Source organism: Callorhinus ursinus, unplaced genomic scaffold (genome assembly GCF_003265705.2).
Source record: "Callorhinus ursinus isolate GAN/ISIS: 27379988/994484 unplaced genomic scaffold, GSC_fseal_2.0 scaffold3, whole genome shotgun sequence".
Classification (NCBI taxonomy): domain Eukaryota; kingdom Metazoa; phylum Chordata; class Mammalia; order Carnivora; family Otariidae; genus Callorhinus; species Callorhinus ursinus.
This window is the reverse complement of record NW_027397065.1, coordinates 79,074,986-79,093,080: the sequence shown is the minus strand read 5'-3', so window position 1 is coordinate 79,093,080 and position 18,095 is coordinate 79,074,986. Positions and strand designations below refer to the sequence as shown.

At 37.5% G+C, this 18,095-nt stretch overlaps 1 long non-coding RNA gene across 1 annotated transcript in view; it reads left to right on the top strand.

The window, feature by feature from the left end:
- The window catches only part of LOC141371512 (uncharacterized), a 76,998-nt gene extending 59,219 nt beyond the window's left edge, over nucleotides 1-17,779 (top strand). The window contains exon 3 of the long non-coding RNA XR_012376511.1: nucleotides 15,774-17,779. This is a non-coding gene — a long non-coding RNA (uncharacterized lncRNA). The remainder of the gene's footprint in view (nucleotides 1-15,773) is intronic.
- The last annotated feature ends 316 nt before the right edge of the window (nucleotides 17,780-18,095 follow it).

Below are 18,095 nucleotides of genomic sequence, written 5' to 3'. Positions count from 1 at the left end.
AAGTAATACATTATATGTTAAAAAAAAAAGAAGAAGATAGCAGGAGGGGAAGAATGAAGGGGGGGAAATCGGAGGGGGAGATGAACCATGAGAAACAATGGACTCTGAGAAACAAACTGAGGGTTCTAGAGGGGAGGGGGTGGGGGGATGTGTTAGCCTGGTGATAGGTATTAAAGAGGGCACGTATTGAATGGAGCACTGGGTGTTACACCTAAACAATGAATCATGGAACACTACATCAAAAACTAATGCAATGTATGGTGATTAACATAACATAATAATAATAATAAAAAAGAAAACAGTGGAAATTTATGGCTTGTTAATTGGTATGTACCCAGAATGTAAAATAAATGACAAATGACATTAATTGAGACAAATAATTGAGAAAATGTAACTAACTAATGCAATAGAAAAATTGGCAATGATATGAATTTATTGAAGCTGAAATTCTCGTGCTTCATAACCCTAATGGTCAATAAACAAATTAAGAAATGCATAACCTCTTTATAGGAAATCAAAGAAAATCAAAGTGAAATACAATGCAAAATAACTTCATACCCTTAAAAAAAGCAAAAAGCAACCACTCTTCTGTTCACTTCTCATTGGCCAGAACCAGGCACATGGTCCCCCCTAAACCTAAGCGGGTCAGAAATGCCTATAAAGCAGACGACAGATGTATTTGGTGAATGGCACAAATGGCTGTCCCTTCTGCTGTCAACACCACGCATTACAATTTGGTAAAGTCCATTGAAGCCGTGTGTAGCCTATGACTTGGCATTTCCACTTCTAACAATCAACTGGAGATACTTTTGCCCATGTGCAAAAGGAGACGCGTCAAGAAAAGTTCTTAGAAGCATTCCTTGCAATAGAGAAAAATGTCTATCAAAGGCAATAAAGAGAAAATTATTTTGGCATATTCATAGAATGTTTCATAGCTATTGAAATGAGTGATCTAAAGATATCACCCTGAATAACTCTTTTTTAAAAAAATGTGTTGTTTATTTATTCTTGAGAGTCAGAGAGAGAGAAAGAGAGAGAGAGAGAGAGAGAGAGGCAGAGGGAGAAGCAGGCTCCCTGCCTAGCAGGGAGACTGACGTGGGACTTGATCCCAGGATGCTGGGATCGCGACCTGAGCCGAAGGCAGACGCCTAACCATCTGAGCCACGCAGGCCCCCCTACCCTGAATAATTCTTAAAAATACACAGTGAGTGGGGAAAAAAAGCTAGCTGCACAATGTAATATAAAATGATCTCTTGTATGAGAACTGGGAAAATACTGAGAGCAAATACTATACATTGTTTCAGGATATCTGTCTATGTTAAAAGCATGAACATTCAGACAGAAAGTATGTATGCTATCTTTGGAAGATGAGTGCTTTCTGCAGAGAGACGGATGGGTTTGATATCACAGTGGGGTACAAATGAGGCGTTGACTCCTTAATGGTTCTCTATTTTTTTTAAAGATTTTATTTATTTATCTGACAGAGAGAGACACAGTGAGAGCGGGAACACAAGCAGGGGGAGTGGGAGAGGGAGAAGCAGACCTCCCGCCGAACAAGGAGCCTGATGTGAGGCTCCATCCCAGGACCCCGGGATCTTGACCTGAGCTGAAGGCAGACGCTTAACGACTGAGACACCCAGGCGCCCCTGGTTCTCTAAAGTGATTTAAAGCAGATATAGCAAAATATTCAATATGGATGATGCACAGATGGATATTTAGAATAATACTTTCTTAATTCTCAGTTTGACAATTTTTCTAATTAAAAAATAAAATAAGGATATGGAAAGAATGGTGGAGTAAGTCTGAGGTGTCCTACGGTAGAAAGCTCTTCTATGTCATCTGTGCATATTTAAAATTGACTTGCACACATAACGATGTTTCACAATGATATGATTAAAGTTTTAAATTACCATTAGGCAAAATTGATGCTCAGGAAGATGGGTATGTTTCTGTTGTCTCCAGTTTCTCTAGTCACTCTAGATTGTACTGCATTTTGTTTGACATTGTACAACAATCTTCCTTTTTCTGAACTCTTGTGATATTTCCTATCCTGTCTTGACAAAAACTCCCGCTGCTTGATACAATTACACAGAACTGTTGGGTGCATATTATATGTATCTGTCCCGAGAAAGCAAACACCCAGGGGCCTGTGAATATGTCCTCCCATACTTACGTTAAGTACCTACTATGGTGCTAAATTTATGACTAAATTATTTTAATATGCCTTATGGCATTCAGGGGTTTTATGTCATCATCATGCTCATTGGCAGAGTGAATAGAACTAGTGGTGTGTGTGTGTGTGCAAACACTTAGCAGGGCTGGAGTAAGGACAGGAACATTTAGATATAGGTTCCTTTTCTATCTTACATTGGGAATGCTAGAAACACCTATTATGATTATGTATGTGTGCCTTGTAAGCATATCTGCTACCACATGATATGTATATTCCTTAAAAGAACCCCCCAAACCCTCTTGCTCTGCAGAATTGTTGGATTAAAATTAAAGGGGCCTATGCCAAAACAGTCAAATGTTGATGACTAGAACCTTATGCAACTTTGTAACTAACCTAGTAAAAAATGCTCCTAATAAAAAACTAGTATAGCTAATTAGACATTAATTACCTAATGAATAAATAACTACTTCAATACATATTAGAGTCAAACAAAACTAATTAAGTATGGCATTGGCTTGATGGAAAGTTTGAGATTGCCAGGTTATAGGGAAAAAGGTAAAATACATAAATATCAAGGGAACCCACACCAAAAGCCTTCTAAAACAGAGCTCATGGTTCAGTTGGGTCCAGGCAAGGACATGGGGTGAGTGGGAATCTCACAGAGTGCTAGATTTTTCCATGGATGGCTGTAATAGCAGAAGCATATTTTGAGTTTAGTTGACATTCCATGGGAATAAAAGCATATGTACCTTGCTTTATTAATTTTATGTCTTTTGTTATCAAAGTACTTTAAGACTTTCTTATGGCTATTTTTTCTTTTTTCTTAATCTTGGATGCTTTTAGTTTCTTGCTATATCTGAACTTTCAGGAATTTCATTTATATAGAGAGCCTAGTGAAGTATGGCCAATCACCCTATGTGCTCTTGTGTGGCTACCCATAGTTTAATGTATTCTAACTTCTGATTTGGTAATGTTAAAATAAGAATTTTGCATATATTTATGTATTTACATTTTTTTCTAGTAGGTAAGAGATTTGTCAAGAGTATCTCAGATAGTAAAACAAAGTTACTGTGTGTTAATAGTAATTTAACAAATTGGAAAAGCAATTGCTGTAAAGTAGCTTTAATAAGTAAATGTTGTTTATCTTTTTATTTGATATAAAATTGTGTTTATAATTGCTTTCTTAGTAAAGAGGTTATCTTTCATTAAGATTTATCAAATGCATTTTATCCAAAGCTCCTAGGCTGATAGAATAATGAATTTCTGCTAATATGGTGATTGAGGATTGATTCTAGTCATTGCATGTCTTTCCTCAAAGTTACACTATAGAGATTCATCTTTGGATAATAATCAGCCATTGCTATAATAGATTTTCATTTTATAATTTGTGTTGCTCCACTGAGCAGACTGAGATATTGAACTGATTACAGGTAAATTACCTTTTTGTCATTTGCTTCCTTGACTTTGTGGGTGGGTATAAACATCAAATTCTATCTTGAATTTAGATTATTCTTCCTTATTCTAACACTGTATTAAGCTTTTAAAAATATTCTTTATTAATAGAATTCCTTAAGACTATAACAAGATGTTTAAAAATTAAAATAAATGCATTCAAGGTGAGACTGCTCCTCAGCTGCTTTAACTACCAACATTCATTTTTAAGTAAGGTTTTATATGATCTTTTGGGATCACATAACCATTTAATAAAATTAACATCATGAATTTGGGCCTCAAATTTTCACATTCCTTATTTTTCTCTGAACACAGTTTTATGAATCATGTTACTCTAAAGTGAGCTAACTGAACTAAGAAGGACATAATTTTCCTGACCTGGTAAGAAAATACATCAAACTTTAGGATTTTAAGATTATTACCATATTTTATAGCTTGCCATAAAGAAGAATCCCCCAAACCTCCTTTGAAATGATTATTGAGGCACTAGGCAGCATAACTGAAAATAATTTCTAAAGTCAGAGTATGACAGTCACTTTTATAAAAGAAAACTATAGTCAAAATATATGTGTTTTGCCAAGCTCTCCTTTTTTTTCTCAAAACGTTGGTATATAATCCTTTTTAAGATATATTCAAAAGTATTTAAATAAAGATGAATTAGAAGATCTAAAATCAATTACCTTTATTTTGTGCTTAGTTGGCTTCATGAAAATATCTCTATTTTCAGTGTTCATGGTAGATTGTATTTGTGGAAAGTATTTTTGAAAAACATTTTTGGTTATGATTAATATTCAAAGATTATTGTCACTACTTTCACTTGCCATCATGGCTAAAATTAAATAGACTGTAAATACCAAGTATTAATGAAGATGTGGAGCAATTGGGACTCTCATTGATGCTAGAAGTAAAGAATGGTATCAGTTAATGGAGTTTGATAGTGTTTTAATAAATGTTTTTATTTTCCTACTCTATGACATAGCAATTTCATTACTGGGTACTTATCCAAGAAAATTTTATCCAATAAAATGTTTTGGCTACAAAAAGACATGTGCTTTATTTTTTATTTTTTAGTTTTTTTTTTAAATTTATTTATTTGACAGACTGAGAGAGACAGAAGTAGAGGGAACACAAACAGGGGGAGTGAGAGAGGGAGAAGCATGCTCTTCACTGAGCAGGAGCCCGATGTGGGGCTCGATCCCAGGACCCTGGGATCATGACCTGAGCCGAAGGCAGATGCTTAACGACTGAGCCACCCAGGCGCCCCTATTTTTTTATTTTTTATTTAATTTTTTTAAGTCATGTACTTTAATATACATATCAGCTTTCACCTATAGTAGCCCAAACTGGACACCTCATCTTCAGGTGAATGGATTAACAAATGATATTTTATGCATACCTAGAGTACCACTCAGTAATAAAAAGGAGTGAACTATGGATACACACCACACCATTTATGAATGTCAAAGAATTACTGTAAGCAAAGGCAGCAAACAAATGAAAAACAACACATGCCATATATTTCCACTTACAGAAACTTGGAGCACAGATCAATTAATGATGGTAGAAATCAAAACTGTTCTTTCCTGGAGGAATCAGAGAACAGACCAAAAACGTACATGAAGAAATTGGGGCTTACCAGAGGGCACCATGCTGCTTCTTATCTTGTGATGTGCCCTGTGTCTGTTTCCCAATAAAAAAAGAAAGTGAAAAAAAAAATAGAATACTTTTTGTTCTGTATCTTAATTAGAATGGTGTATACATGTGTGAATACATTTGCCAAAATTCAGCATACTGTTCACTTAAAATTGGTTTATATTATTATATATAAATTAAATTAAATAAAACAGTAATAAAAAAGTGAAAGCATAAAAAACATTGTTGTCTTTTATGATATGAAGTGTTGGTTCATGTTGAATTTAAAATAACTGCTGGTGTTAGCTACATGGAAAGATCTATTTTGCATCTAAGGTATGACCATGGTGACAATACAATTTAGGGTCTAAACTGGGGTGCTTTTGGAAGTGAAAAGGGATAGATAATTTTGCTAGGTTAAAATTAATAAATCAGGACTTTCTTGGTCAAATCAGGAAGCATTGTTACCCCAGTTATGACTCATTTCCCAAAATGATGACCTGAAAGACTATAGAACAACTGCTTTTAGAGGTAGGCTCACAACCTGATTATTTGTATCTTTGAAAATTCAAGGGCAGCTGACAATTTCCAGGATGGTCAGCTACCATGATGGCATGTGGACCTTCAGTATCCACAACTGATGGTGTGCGGTGAATCAGACACACCGAATGATATCTTTGGGGTTCCATTATTGAAGGAACTGAACCAGTTACACTCTGTTCATCTCTCACCCACACCTTTGCCTTTGATCTCACAGACTCATTAGGTTGCCGTGTTCATATCCAATACTCCCTAGGGGCATACAGAATTATTCCACAAATTGCAGCGCCTGTCTACAGGATGTGATTTGTCTCTCAGTCAGTGATTAGGACATGCTACTCTTGCATCTAAAGTCACATTGTGATAGAAATATATACAGGGTGGATTGGGGATACCAAAAGTCAGAATTACAAAGCAAATCTGAGTCAGAAAATGCTTTCTGGAGAAGGTGATATATGAGCTGAGATGTTAAGGTTAGCTAAGCATTCTATAGGCAGGAAAAAGCAGAAACAAGTTTGGGGCAAATGAAAAACATGGAGAAATGTGCTGAAGTTTCAAGATTTCAATTGATTTCAAAAGAAATCAATATGATTTCTTTTCAAGAACATACAGGTAAATGGGTATTGCTGGAGAGAAGGGTGTGTAAGGGAGAGGGAATGACAAAGTGATGCTAAAGATGTTTCCTACACTCAGGTTTCCCTGTTAAGTATCTTGAGGGTGTGATCTGGCCTTTAGTCCAAAGTGCTCAGTATGTAATCAGTTGAATTATGGGCAAAAAACACAATCATCAATTTTCTCACTGGAATACCAGGTAGCTTTTAAAGAGTGGTCAAGGCATAATATCCTTTTATCCAGCGTGGTTTTATTGCAATCTATGCAAACATGATATATTTTTACTTAAATGTCTCTGCATTTTGTTTTTATGAATTCAAATATATGTCCCACAGAAGTTAATATGAACTGGTGTTTTAATATATTTGAGCAGTATTAATAAAGACACATGTATCAGTTAGTTGTTGCTGGGTAACAAACTACTCCAAAACACAGTGGTTTCAAACAAACAAAAATCATATATTGTTGCTCCTAAGTTAAAGGAAGGCTGGACCCATTCATTCATCTGTAGTCAGCTGTGGGTGAGTAGCTTTTGCTGCTGATCTCAGTTGGATAAAAGAGGGTGGGGAATAACATTCCAAGATAGACACAGCAGTTCTATGAACAAAGATCAGACTATACATGGAAAGTTAGAAGATGTATAAAGAAACTAACTTAATTGAACCAACAGAAACTTATTAGTCACTACTGCCAAAATAATGCCACATGCAAACTACCAAAACCTCATTTGCTGGGTCATTCGGATTGAAATTGCTATCGGTGGAGATTGGCTCCAAGTTGCAGATTGGTTTAGATCAGCTCCATTCTTGTTCATCCTGGGAGCCTGGCTAAAGAAGCATCCAGTGCCAGGAAAAGCTCTTCTTAGGACAGACAACTGTAGTTTAAGACCCACACAATCACACTTAAAGTCTCTGCTTGCATCATATATGCTAATTTTCCATTGGCTGTAGTCACACGGCCGAACACAATTATCAAAGAAGCAGGGACGCATACTTCACTCACCATGAGAGAGTGCTTGTTTTATGAACAATAACCCAAAATATCAGAGTAAATTTGTGGAGTAGGGAGAAATGGGGACATAGATAGAAACCAAATGAAAACATCATTAGGCTGAATAATTAAGTTGAAATCAGAGCATGTGTAGCATACGGCATTTTCCAAGATGGCTCTGGTTCCACACACTCTTATAGAGATAAAATGTGACACTGAGATGCCTCACATAAGTGGCGAGGTCTAGACCACCTCTGTTTGTGGGCCAGCCTCAGTGACTCGTTGACTAAAAGCATACAGTGAATGTGATGCGGTGTTACTTTCAAGCCCAGGTTATAAAAGGCTATGCACCTTCCTCCTACTTCTTTGGAGGAATCACACCAGGTTTTGGCTGCCATGCCAGCAATCTGACTGCCTTCTGGCTACCAAGCTGTGAGGAAGCTCAAAGTAGCACCTGTAGAAGGACCACATGGAGAAGCTCTGCCACTGCATGAAACAAAGTGATGCCTCATTTCCTCCAGTAGCTTCCTTCCCAGCGTTCCAGTCCCAGCCTCCCTCTGACTGTAACCTCACAGGGCATTCCATGCCAGAACCACCTCCTGAGTTCCTGACCTCCAGAAACCAGGAGAGATAATAAAATGAGTATTGTGTGAAGTCACATAGTTTTGGGATTATTTGTTGTGCAGCAATAGATTCGTAGAAAAATATGGTAGAGCATAAACACCAGGAGGAGGATTGGACCAAGTTTAATAAGCACCGAAGGACCACAAGATTTCATTGGGCAGAAGAATGATAGGAAAGATGTGCTGTTTTAAAAAGTTCAGGCAAATGGCAGTATGCAGAATCACCTGATGGCAGGAGTGCCTGGAAGTGGAGAAACGATCTCAGAATGTTCCGGGCACCAAATGAACAGTCTTTGGCAAGGCTGGGATTTTGCTATTTTCAGAAACATTTCTCCTTGGCAAAAGTGGGTTTTGGAGAATTTGCTCATATTCTGATGATCTTGGCCTTTTAATTAATATACTATTGAGTCATGAAAAATATATTTACCTTATAAATCTGTTTCATAAATGTGGGTTTTCGTTAATAGGTCTGATGACCTTATCGGTTAGTCACTTTGTTTATTATTTTTAAATCTTCACTTAGTGCTGCTATTGTGTGAAAACCAAGAGATTTTATTAGCTTCACATGATATGAAATTAATGAACTTAAATTTTTTTCTAAAAATGATTTAAAGCAGCAAGTTTTAGTATACATTTGGCATTTAGGACATTTACAACATAGAAGACTTTAGTCTGACAGCATTAGCTCATCTATTATATCAGGGTGGTGAGTCTTTGATATAATGCCCAATAGAAACCTCAACTGTGAAGTGTGTGATTTGGTAGCACATGTGTGTTCTCATCTCTCAAATCAAGGATTGCCTCTCTCTATTGCATTAGGAAAAGAATCATAGCTGCCTTTATATTTGGCATGTGGCTATTCCCAAGCACCATCTGCCTTTCTTTGTTCCCTGACTTACCATAGAGGATCACTCACTTCACTGCTGCTTACCCCCAAACAAAGCACAAAGAATTCTCTAATCTGGCCATTTCCTGCATTTGGTGTCTGTATAGCCACCCCTTCATTTCCTGGTACTTTTATTCCCAATCCAGAAAGCTCTTGAAAATACCAGACTTTACCAAATGGTACCAGAAGAAAAATTTAAACCAAGAGGGAAACATTTTAAGCTGCACACCAAATATTTGATTACTAGTGTTCAGAACGATGTAGTTTTGGAATATACATGAGGTCCAGATCCGAGGACCAAGAAAGAATTCTTGAGATGTCTTTGGTGCAAAAAAGGTGGTTTTGTTAAAGCATGGGGACGGGACCCGGGGGCCAAAAGAGAAGCCCTGGGGTTGTGAGGGGTGACTAATTACATACTTGGGAGTTGGGGGAGGTAAGGGAAAAGGGAGGTTTTTAAAAGAACTTTTGTATGCTAAAGAGGACCTACAAGATATTGGAGGCCTTGCCATTGTCAAATTAAGGTTGTTTTTCCCTCTAGCAAAGTACTAACATTAAGATAGTTGGGAGTTTCCTTCTGGAAGTCAGGTTATTGATAAGAATGCTTTTTTTCTTTGAAATCATTGAGATATTTAGAGGGAGACTCATGTCCTGCTGGATTGTGATCTCTATTAGTTAACCATTCATTTTATTCTTTCCCTTCATTTTAGGGGAGCCAGGAGTGCTTGAGGAATGTCACACATATCCCACCTGGGGGGGAGGGGGGTGGGGTTGCAGGGTGTCAGCTTGTGCTTTGTCCTCAGCTTGCCTTCGGCAACCTCATCACAGAAAGTCATTTTTTATGTTCAGAGGGTTCTGAAATGCCCACACTGATCTTGTTTCTGTGTCTCTCTTTGAGAAAGATTTCCCCCTTTTTAAAAATTTTATTTAATTTTATTAATTTATTTATTTTATAAATAAGAGAGAGCAGGAGAGCGGCAGAGGGAGAGGGAGAAGCAGGCTCCCCACTGAGCAGGGAGTCCAACACGACATGGGGCTTGATCCCAGGACCCTGGGATCATAACCTGAGCCGAAGGCAGATGCTTAACCCACTGAGCCACCCAGGTGCCCCGATTTTCCCCTTTTTCTAATCTTTATTACCAAAGCTTTATTACCAGAGTAAGGCTTCTACCCACTACCCATAGATTCAACCCCAGGATCCAACTTCCTGCTTCACATTTCCCAAAGTCAAGAGTATTTATTTATTCAAGAGTAATGACTTGGTAGGGGCGCCTGGGTGGCTCAGTCATTAGCATCTGTGTTCGGCTCAGGTCATGATCCCCGGGGCCTGGGATCCAGCTCCCTGCTCTGTGGGAAGCCTGCTTCTCCCTCTTCCACTCCCCCTGCTTGTGTTCCCGCTCTCACTGTGTCTCTCTCTGTTAAATAAATAAATAAAATCTTAAAAAAAAAAAGAGTAATGTCTTGGCGACATCAGCAGGGTGATTCGTGGTAGCATTTACCTGCAAAGTGTTGTAGGCGGTGCAGAGGGGAGGGGCTGTCTAATGCCCTTTGCCTTTATTCACCAGTATACATTGCAGAGGCTTTGTTCTTCAGATTGTGGAATCTCTTTTCCCTCCATCTCTATTGCCCAAGGTCAAATGTCAACTGACAGAGATTATATAAACTAACTCCTGGCATTGAGCAAAAAAGACGTTCTTAACTACTTTTAGGTTGGAGATGCTCCTTCGCTCTATTTTGCAAGCAGTGTTAGCTTACTGAGTGCACCCTTTTCCTCCATCCCTTACCTATTTTGCCCCTTCAGGTCTATTTAGAATGAGAATAGATTTAACTTGCAAATGGCCATTCTCTTGAGCTATGTTGAAAAGACTGAGGGAAACCTAGAAATTAATTCAATTAAATATCCAAGACACACAACTGTTCCTTGTCTGGGAGAAAGGGGAAGATAGGTTTAATTTTCCACAAAACAGTATACCTGAGAAACCTCTAATTCTCTTTGCTAAATGCATGTTTATTCCTTATTTTATTCATTTATTCATGAGTTTAGAATATATTAAATGACTGTTTGCCATGTAAAGATTTGGGTTAAGAGCATTCCTGACAAAAAAATGCAGCTACTGTACAAAAGAATAACTTCAATATAATGTTTGAAGAAGGAAAAGAGGCCAGCATAGCTGGAGTCTAGTGTTGATCATAAATATTTTCACAATATTTTTATTTTAGAAAACAAAGAATGGAGAAGGTGAATATGTCTCATATTGAAACTTTGTACTTTTATTTGGAAAAAGAATTGGGGTTAGAAGAATATTTTAGCTCTTTCTTCTCTTGATCACCAACCTTATCCAAGATCCATCCTTTATTGGGAAATCCCAATTATTGGGTGAGATATAGAATATTTTGTCCCTTTTCAGAAATAAGGAATAAAAGAAAATCTTTTCAACTGTCTTTACCTGAGGAATTTGACCTGGCCTTCTGACATGTCACTGGGGCTCAGTTTTTGCAGTTCTGATGTTGAGACCTATATTTTACCTAAAATATGATTTTCTCCTTTCTGGGAAAGCAAGGAGTGTTTAATGTATTTAATAGCTTGGGTAGAACAGCAGGAGAAGTTTACTAATAAAAGATTTTGGAAAAAGAAGTAGGAGAGAGAGGTTGGCATGATTTTTAGTGTCAACATGTAAACATTCCCCCTGGAGGGCATCACTGTCTCCTGCCAATCATGAAGATTCCCCCAGCTGTCAATCACTAGGATGCCTAGACCCTGCCAGCTCAAGGAACCTTGCATATTCTGAGCTAGAGGCATTTTTTTTTTCCTTAGCAGCATGAAGCTCCACAAAAGTATTGTTGAAGTGATTGAAATATAACAAGCTTGCTAGAAGATTTCACAACCAAATATTTTCTCCTTTTCTAATGGTCAAATTCTTTCCAGTATATTATTTGGTTTTCATGTACTTTTTACTTAGGAATGGGTATATATATGTGTATGAGACTTTGAGGTAGGGTGATCTTTTACCTTTTAGGAACCCAGTAGAAATAAAAATTATTGTTAAATTTTAATTTAGGTCCTGACTTTGCATTCAATGACTTTAGGTCATTACTTTTAGACCCCCCCCCCACACGCATAATGTGAGTTTTGTTCATGGGAAATCGTTTATAACTTATACATTTCTTAAAGAAAGAATATTTCAACTATAAAGAAATGTAAGAAGCTTTAAAATTTAAGTATTTCTTTAAAAAGATTTTATTTATTTATTTGAGAGAGAGAGAGAGAAAGAGAAAGAATGAGCAGGGGGAGGGGTGGAGGGCAAAGCAGGCTCCAGGCTGAGCAGGGAGCCCGATGTGGGGCTTGATCCCAGGGCCCTGGGATCATGACCTGAGCCAAGGGCAGACGCTTAATGGACTGAGCCACCCAGGCGCCCCTAAAATTTCAGTTTTTTACTCAGTTATGAGATAAAATTTCATAGTCTTCCTTTCTTGTCAGCTTAGTAGGTACAGGATATAATTGCTTTCTTAATTCACACATAGACTTTTGGGAGAGTCATCAGTGAAATGATCAAATACAGAGAACTGTTTGTGACAGCCAAAATCTGAGTAACTGTCCTATTTACAGAGAATATTTAGATGTTAACTTGAGGGGCTAAAAAACTGATTGAACTGCCAAATAAGGACATACCATTAGAAGTAAAATAGAATGAGATGCCTCTGAATCCCTTCATTGATGGGCTGTTCTCTTTGCTCAGAGGGGAGATCCAGGACAAATGACTTTCCATTGAGTGGAGAGAAAAATTCCACCTTCTTTTCCTTTGTCTTGTTCATCCATTGATATGCAAACGAGTGTGACTCTTTCTCCTTACAGTATTCGCATTCATTTTGACTTAGATATCTGTGCCACATTTAGGTGGAAGGCTTCCCCCACTGTGACCTTGAATTCTGGCACCCTCAGAGGCTGTCTGGCTCTCAGTTTTGCTACTGTTACTTAATCCAAAGCAATGTCAATATTGGATTCCATGAGATTTCCAAATGGATTACATCTCTAATCTATAAGAAGTCCACAATTAATGGATTTTTAACCATTATTTTAACTATAGATAAACTGGATGATACAAAAAAGTCCAGAAACCTAGTATTTGAAAAAATTAGAACCAATATGAAAACCACAGGCAGGACTGAACTCCCATAATCCATAAATATCTCACTGAAAAGTCAAATTGTTTAATTTTGCATAATTTAAACAAAACTATCCAAACTATCTTTAATTAAATTCATTTTTATCCTTCTCTTATGGGTGTGTTCAGACACTGCGATTTGTATCTGTGAGCACAGCCTAAGGAGTAAATACAATTTTGTCTGCTGACATAGGGAAAGTGAATCTTTGCTGATAGCAGTCATATCTCCCAACTCAGTATCTCTCCTCTCTCTTCCACCCCAAGAATATAGCACAATGACAAGACATCAATCAATTCTCAATGAATGCTTTGTATTAATATGTGATTTGAAAGCAAAAACCAAAAAACTATCTATCTATCCATCCATCCATCACCTATCTATCTTTATTTCTTTGTTCTGACTTTAAATCTGTCTAGTGGCCTTGGTTTTAAAGACAGAATTTTAGTCTCATAGCAACGTGAATAAACACGTTCTTAGAACATTACTTTTGATGGATATAAGGTAAAGTAGTTAAGGAACAAGCCATTTTTTTAAACAGGTAATTTGCTTGACATAGTCCTGATAAAATGTCATGTGTAATTGGAAACTCAGTAAATTGACTTTGATTTAATTCAGTCTTGCTAGAGAGAATACTTCTTCCCTTTATCATTTTAGGTTTTTTGAGGTTAAGATTAGGCAGATGCCTAGTCCTCATTATTATGAAGATGTTGAACTAAATACAGTATAATCTTTGTTGGGAGGTAATTTCTCATGGGTTTTTCATATTTCTGTACAGCATATGAAAAGAAGCACTGACAGTCTTTTTTTCTGAACTGTATTTTCAAATATATTTGCATAGCAAACAATCCTGTATAATAGAGATAATTTCACCTCCTGAGCAAAGATCAGTAGCCCATTATTTCAAAGACTAGAGTTTCCTAAGCATGAGGTCCATCAGCTATGATGCAAACCCACGGCATGTACAGTATCCACTTAGGTTCTTCTGTGTCACCCCCTGGGATTTGGAGAGCAAGAAGAACTAGCAGGACCATGGGACTCATGTTTCCTGCTGCACTATGAGTAATCAAGTCCTTTGTTTCTGTGCCAGGAGTCTCATGTCTCCTGTCAGCTCTATGAATCTGTGGCAGGCTAACTTGTAATCATGCAAAAAGAGTGAGTTCTCAGGCCCTTCACAATTCTTGACACATTTGTTATAAACAAGGCACTTAACATTTCATTTTGCCAGGGAAAAAGAGGTTTAAGGGGCTTATACTAAAGTCTCCTTAGTCATTTTCTTTATAATTAAACACTTAACTCACTTATTTTTCTATTTCTTGCTTTTCTAAATGGTCAGGAAAAACTAGTTTAGAGAAGAACAAGGCAGGTAAAAAAGGAGAGTGCTTTTGTAAAGGTTCAGAAAGCTTTCTTAAGGTGGGGTCCACTCCCGGGTGTATAGCTCTTGTCAGTAGATAGAATGTCAAACGTGTATGATAGCTAATAGAAGTAGACATGGCTTTTGTTCAGTAAACACCTTGCCCATAATATTATTATCAATTCTCTCTCTTTTTTAAAGATTTTATTTATTTATATGACAGAGAGACACAGCGAGAGAGGGAACACAAGCAAGGGGAGTGGTAGAGGGAGAAGCAAGCTTCTTGCAGAGCAGGGAGCCCGATGTGGGGCTCGATCCCAGGACCCTGGGATCATGACCTGAGCCGAAGGCAGACACTTAACAACGGAGCCACCCAGGTGCCCCATATCAGCCCTCTTTTTAAATGGAGAGGCAAATATAAACTATATCAATTATTTATCTTTGTATGGTAACCAGCAGTGCTTTTGATATGTTTTAAAGATAACTTATCATCTTGACATATCAAAGAAAGCGGCTCTCTGAGATGTAATTTTTAAGTGCCAACATGTGACTAAAGGTCACTCCCTATTCGACATATCACAGAAAGCTTCCAAATAACCAGACTCCATCAGTGGAATTAATATACTTGAAGGGAATTTGTTTTATAGTTAGTGGATTTGTTATGTTTCTCAAGTTTAGAAACAACAAACACAGGACAACTGGTTTTCAATGGCAATTTTTGTTTTCAGTAGACACATTTGTTAAAATGTATTGACAGACTCAAGCCCCACTGTAAACAGGTCACCCAACCCAGAGACCTTTTCTGGTTGGTCATTCTGAGAAACAGGTAGAAAACTGAGAAATGGGCATACAACTTGTCTAGTTCCTCTGATATCTACACAAGGAATAGCTCGATATGTTTTCCTCTTAAGCTGCATTTAAAAGGACTTTAAGTGTACTCTACAAAATTAAAATTGTGTTATAATTAAGGAAGAGTAATTTAAAAATTATATTCATATTCTTATCTTAAATCAGATAACAGGAAAACCCAGTGTAAAACGCTTAAAAATTAAATTGACCCCTGAATACCAGGGCTGACATTCTTCCTTTTTGTAGGTGTTTAAATGTGCTTCACTCTTGGGGTGATTTAAGATTGCTTTTAGTTGTTTTAGAATCTTCGAAACTAATATATCATCACTGGCTCTTGCTATTACTGTGGACGAGATTTGGTCAAGTTTTCATTTCAATTAGGAATATCAAGATTGTTTTGTTTGTTTTTATAGGCTTTTCCTTCAGCTATTCGTGAGCCAGGCAGCATCCAATCTTGCCAGGTAGAATTTTTTTTTTTTAAATCTGTTTTTCTCCTTTTTGTAGATGCCTCAACTTTTTATGGATCATGCAGGATTTTGATCAGGCAAAAAGGACCCAAAGGATACGTTATACGAAGGACATTATTACCCGGATTTGCCCTTACACAAGTGTGGGGTCTACACAAGCTTTGGGAGGCTGATGTTTCTCTATCTGAAGTTGGTGGTTGAAGTCCACAGGCAGGCGGCGTAGAAGAAAAAATGGACGCAAATCGGGGAACTCATGAACAAAGCACCTGGAACCGGCAGAACTGGAACCCCGAGAATGGGTTGGAATCTGCATTGACCCTCCGCTGCTTCCAAACCTCCCACTTCAATGATGCGCAGCCTGCAGGAGAAGTCTGTGTTGTCCTCAGGGTACTCAGCAACCTAGCCAAGCAGGGGAGGTGCTGACTCGGTAGATCTGGAAGGAGCGGCGGGGGGCGGCGGCCGGAAGGTGCCTGGCATGAACTAGGTGAGCTGGGTGAGCCTCAGCAGCCTTGCAAGCCGCCGGGATCTCGGAGTGCAGGAACACGATGGTGCTTTTCTTCAGCCTCTCAAATCTCATGCAAAATACAGCTCGGTTTACACTCCCGCGGGATTGTACGGAGAAGGGAATCCTGGAGAACAGAGTTCCAGTTTAGTTCAGCCGACCCACTTCAAATCCGCCAACAGGAAGCACCTAACCAGTTAGATGTCACTACAATTTAGAAACAGGTTGGGCTTCTGTGTCTTTTGAAACAATTATAAAACCTATAAAAATAAATAAAATAAATATTTGAACATTTAGCTGTTCCTCTCTGTGCTAAGCACAAACAAAACCCGTATCTATATAAGCCTTTTGCTTTAGAAGCTTCCCTCATATTGATTTTATTTATTCCATGATCTCTCATGTAGTGAAATTAAACTGAGTCTGGGTTTCCTCAATAGTAAGAAGGGGGAGAGGGCATAGACCAATTTCAGTTAGATGCTGTTCCACCCCTGACTAGCCATGGAGTCCTGAGCAAGTTTGCTCCTCTGTGAGCCTTCCTTTCCTCAGTCATGGATGAGTGCAGAGAAGTTCAATGGTCAGACGCATACTGTTCTAGAAAGATGTTCTAAAGTCCCTAATCAATTAGAATTCTTGACTAAGACCTCTCAACGAACAGCGTTAATGTTTGTCATTCATTGAAAAATGATAGGAATTGTTTGTTTTGCGATGCTATCTCTAGCTATCACATCCTGTAACCAGGTTTCATGGGTACCTTCTATGACATTGAAATGCATTCATGAAATCATTTAATGACCTAATTAATCCTGAATAGAGATTTTGTTTGGTTGTGAGCCTCTGCTGGTGAAATTTTTACCTTTCCTCTCAGCACTCAGTAATTTCATTACCATGTATAAAGATGTATGCATAAATATTTTATGTAATTTTTTCCCTTGGTTCTGTTATTGCAATGTTCAGTATTTATTATTTATTTAGTTTATTGTGTTTTTTTATTAATGTGCTTGCATACTGGCTCCAGGGGTATCATGATGTGAAGAAACAAAATAGGCTAATAATTCTAAGAACTCTCTTATTTCAGAGTTGCCTAATTAGAACCACTTTTGCAAACAGAAAAGAAAATTAATGAGTACAACAGGATATAATGTGTGTGATCTTGGAGGACTACTCAAGATTCCTTGGGAACTGGAGAGGGCCATCGAACTCAGACAGGGTGAATTTCAGATGAGGTAACCCTCGAACCTTTATTAACACCCTGGAAGTTGTATGTGCTGTTTGAAAAAAAAAAAGAAAAGCAAATAACATAGAAGCCCGTAAAGTAAAAAATGAAAGAACTAAATGTAATGTGGTTCCCTGGATTGGATCTTGGAGCAGAAAAAGAATATTAATGGAAAAACAGATTAAATCTATCTGAAGTTTGAACTTTACTTTGCAGTAATGTAGTAAAGTTGGTATTTTTCGTTTTGAGAAATGTAGGGTGGAAATGTAAGATATTAATTATGGGGAAAACTGGGTGGGAGGTATCCAGAAACTCTTTGTATTACCTTTGTAACTTCTGTAAACATAAAATTGTTCCAAAATAAAAAGCTTATTTTTTTAAAGTGAAAAAAGACTTTTTTCTTTTATTGATAGTAGGATCATATTAATATACTGCTCCCCTTACCTCCCACAGCATAGGGTAGATTTTCAGGTCAATACACTCAAATTTACCTCAGTTTAAAAATTACTCAAGTAATCCCAAAATGTTAATTTACATAGTTTAAAGTCATTCTGTTGACTTTGCCTTGACAAATAATGCTGCAAAGGATATCTTTTTCAAACATATCCTTGTACATTTATACAAACCCTATGTATAAAAGGAAT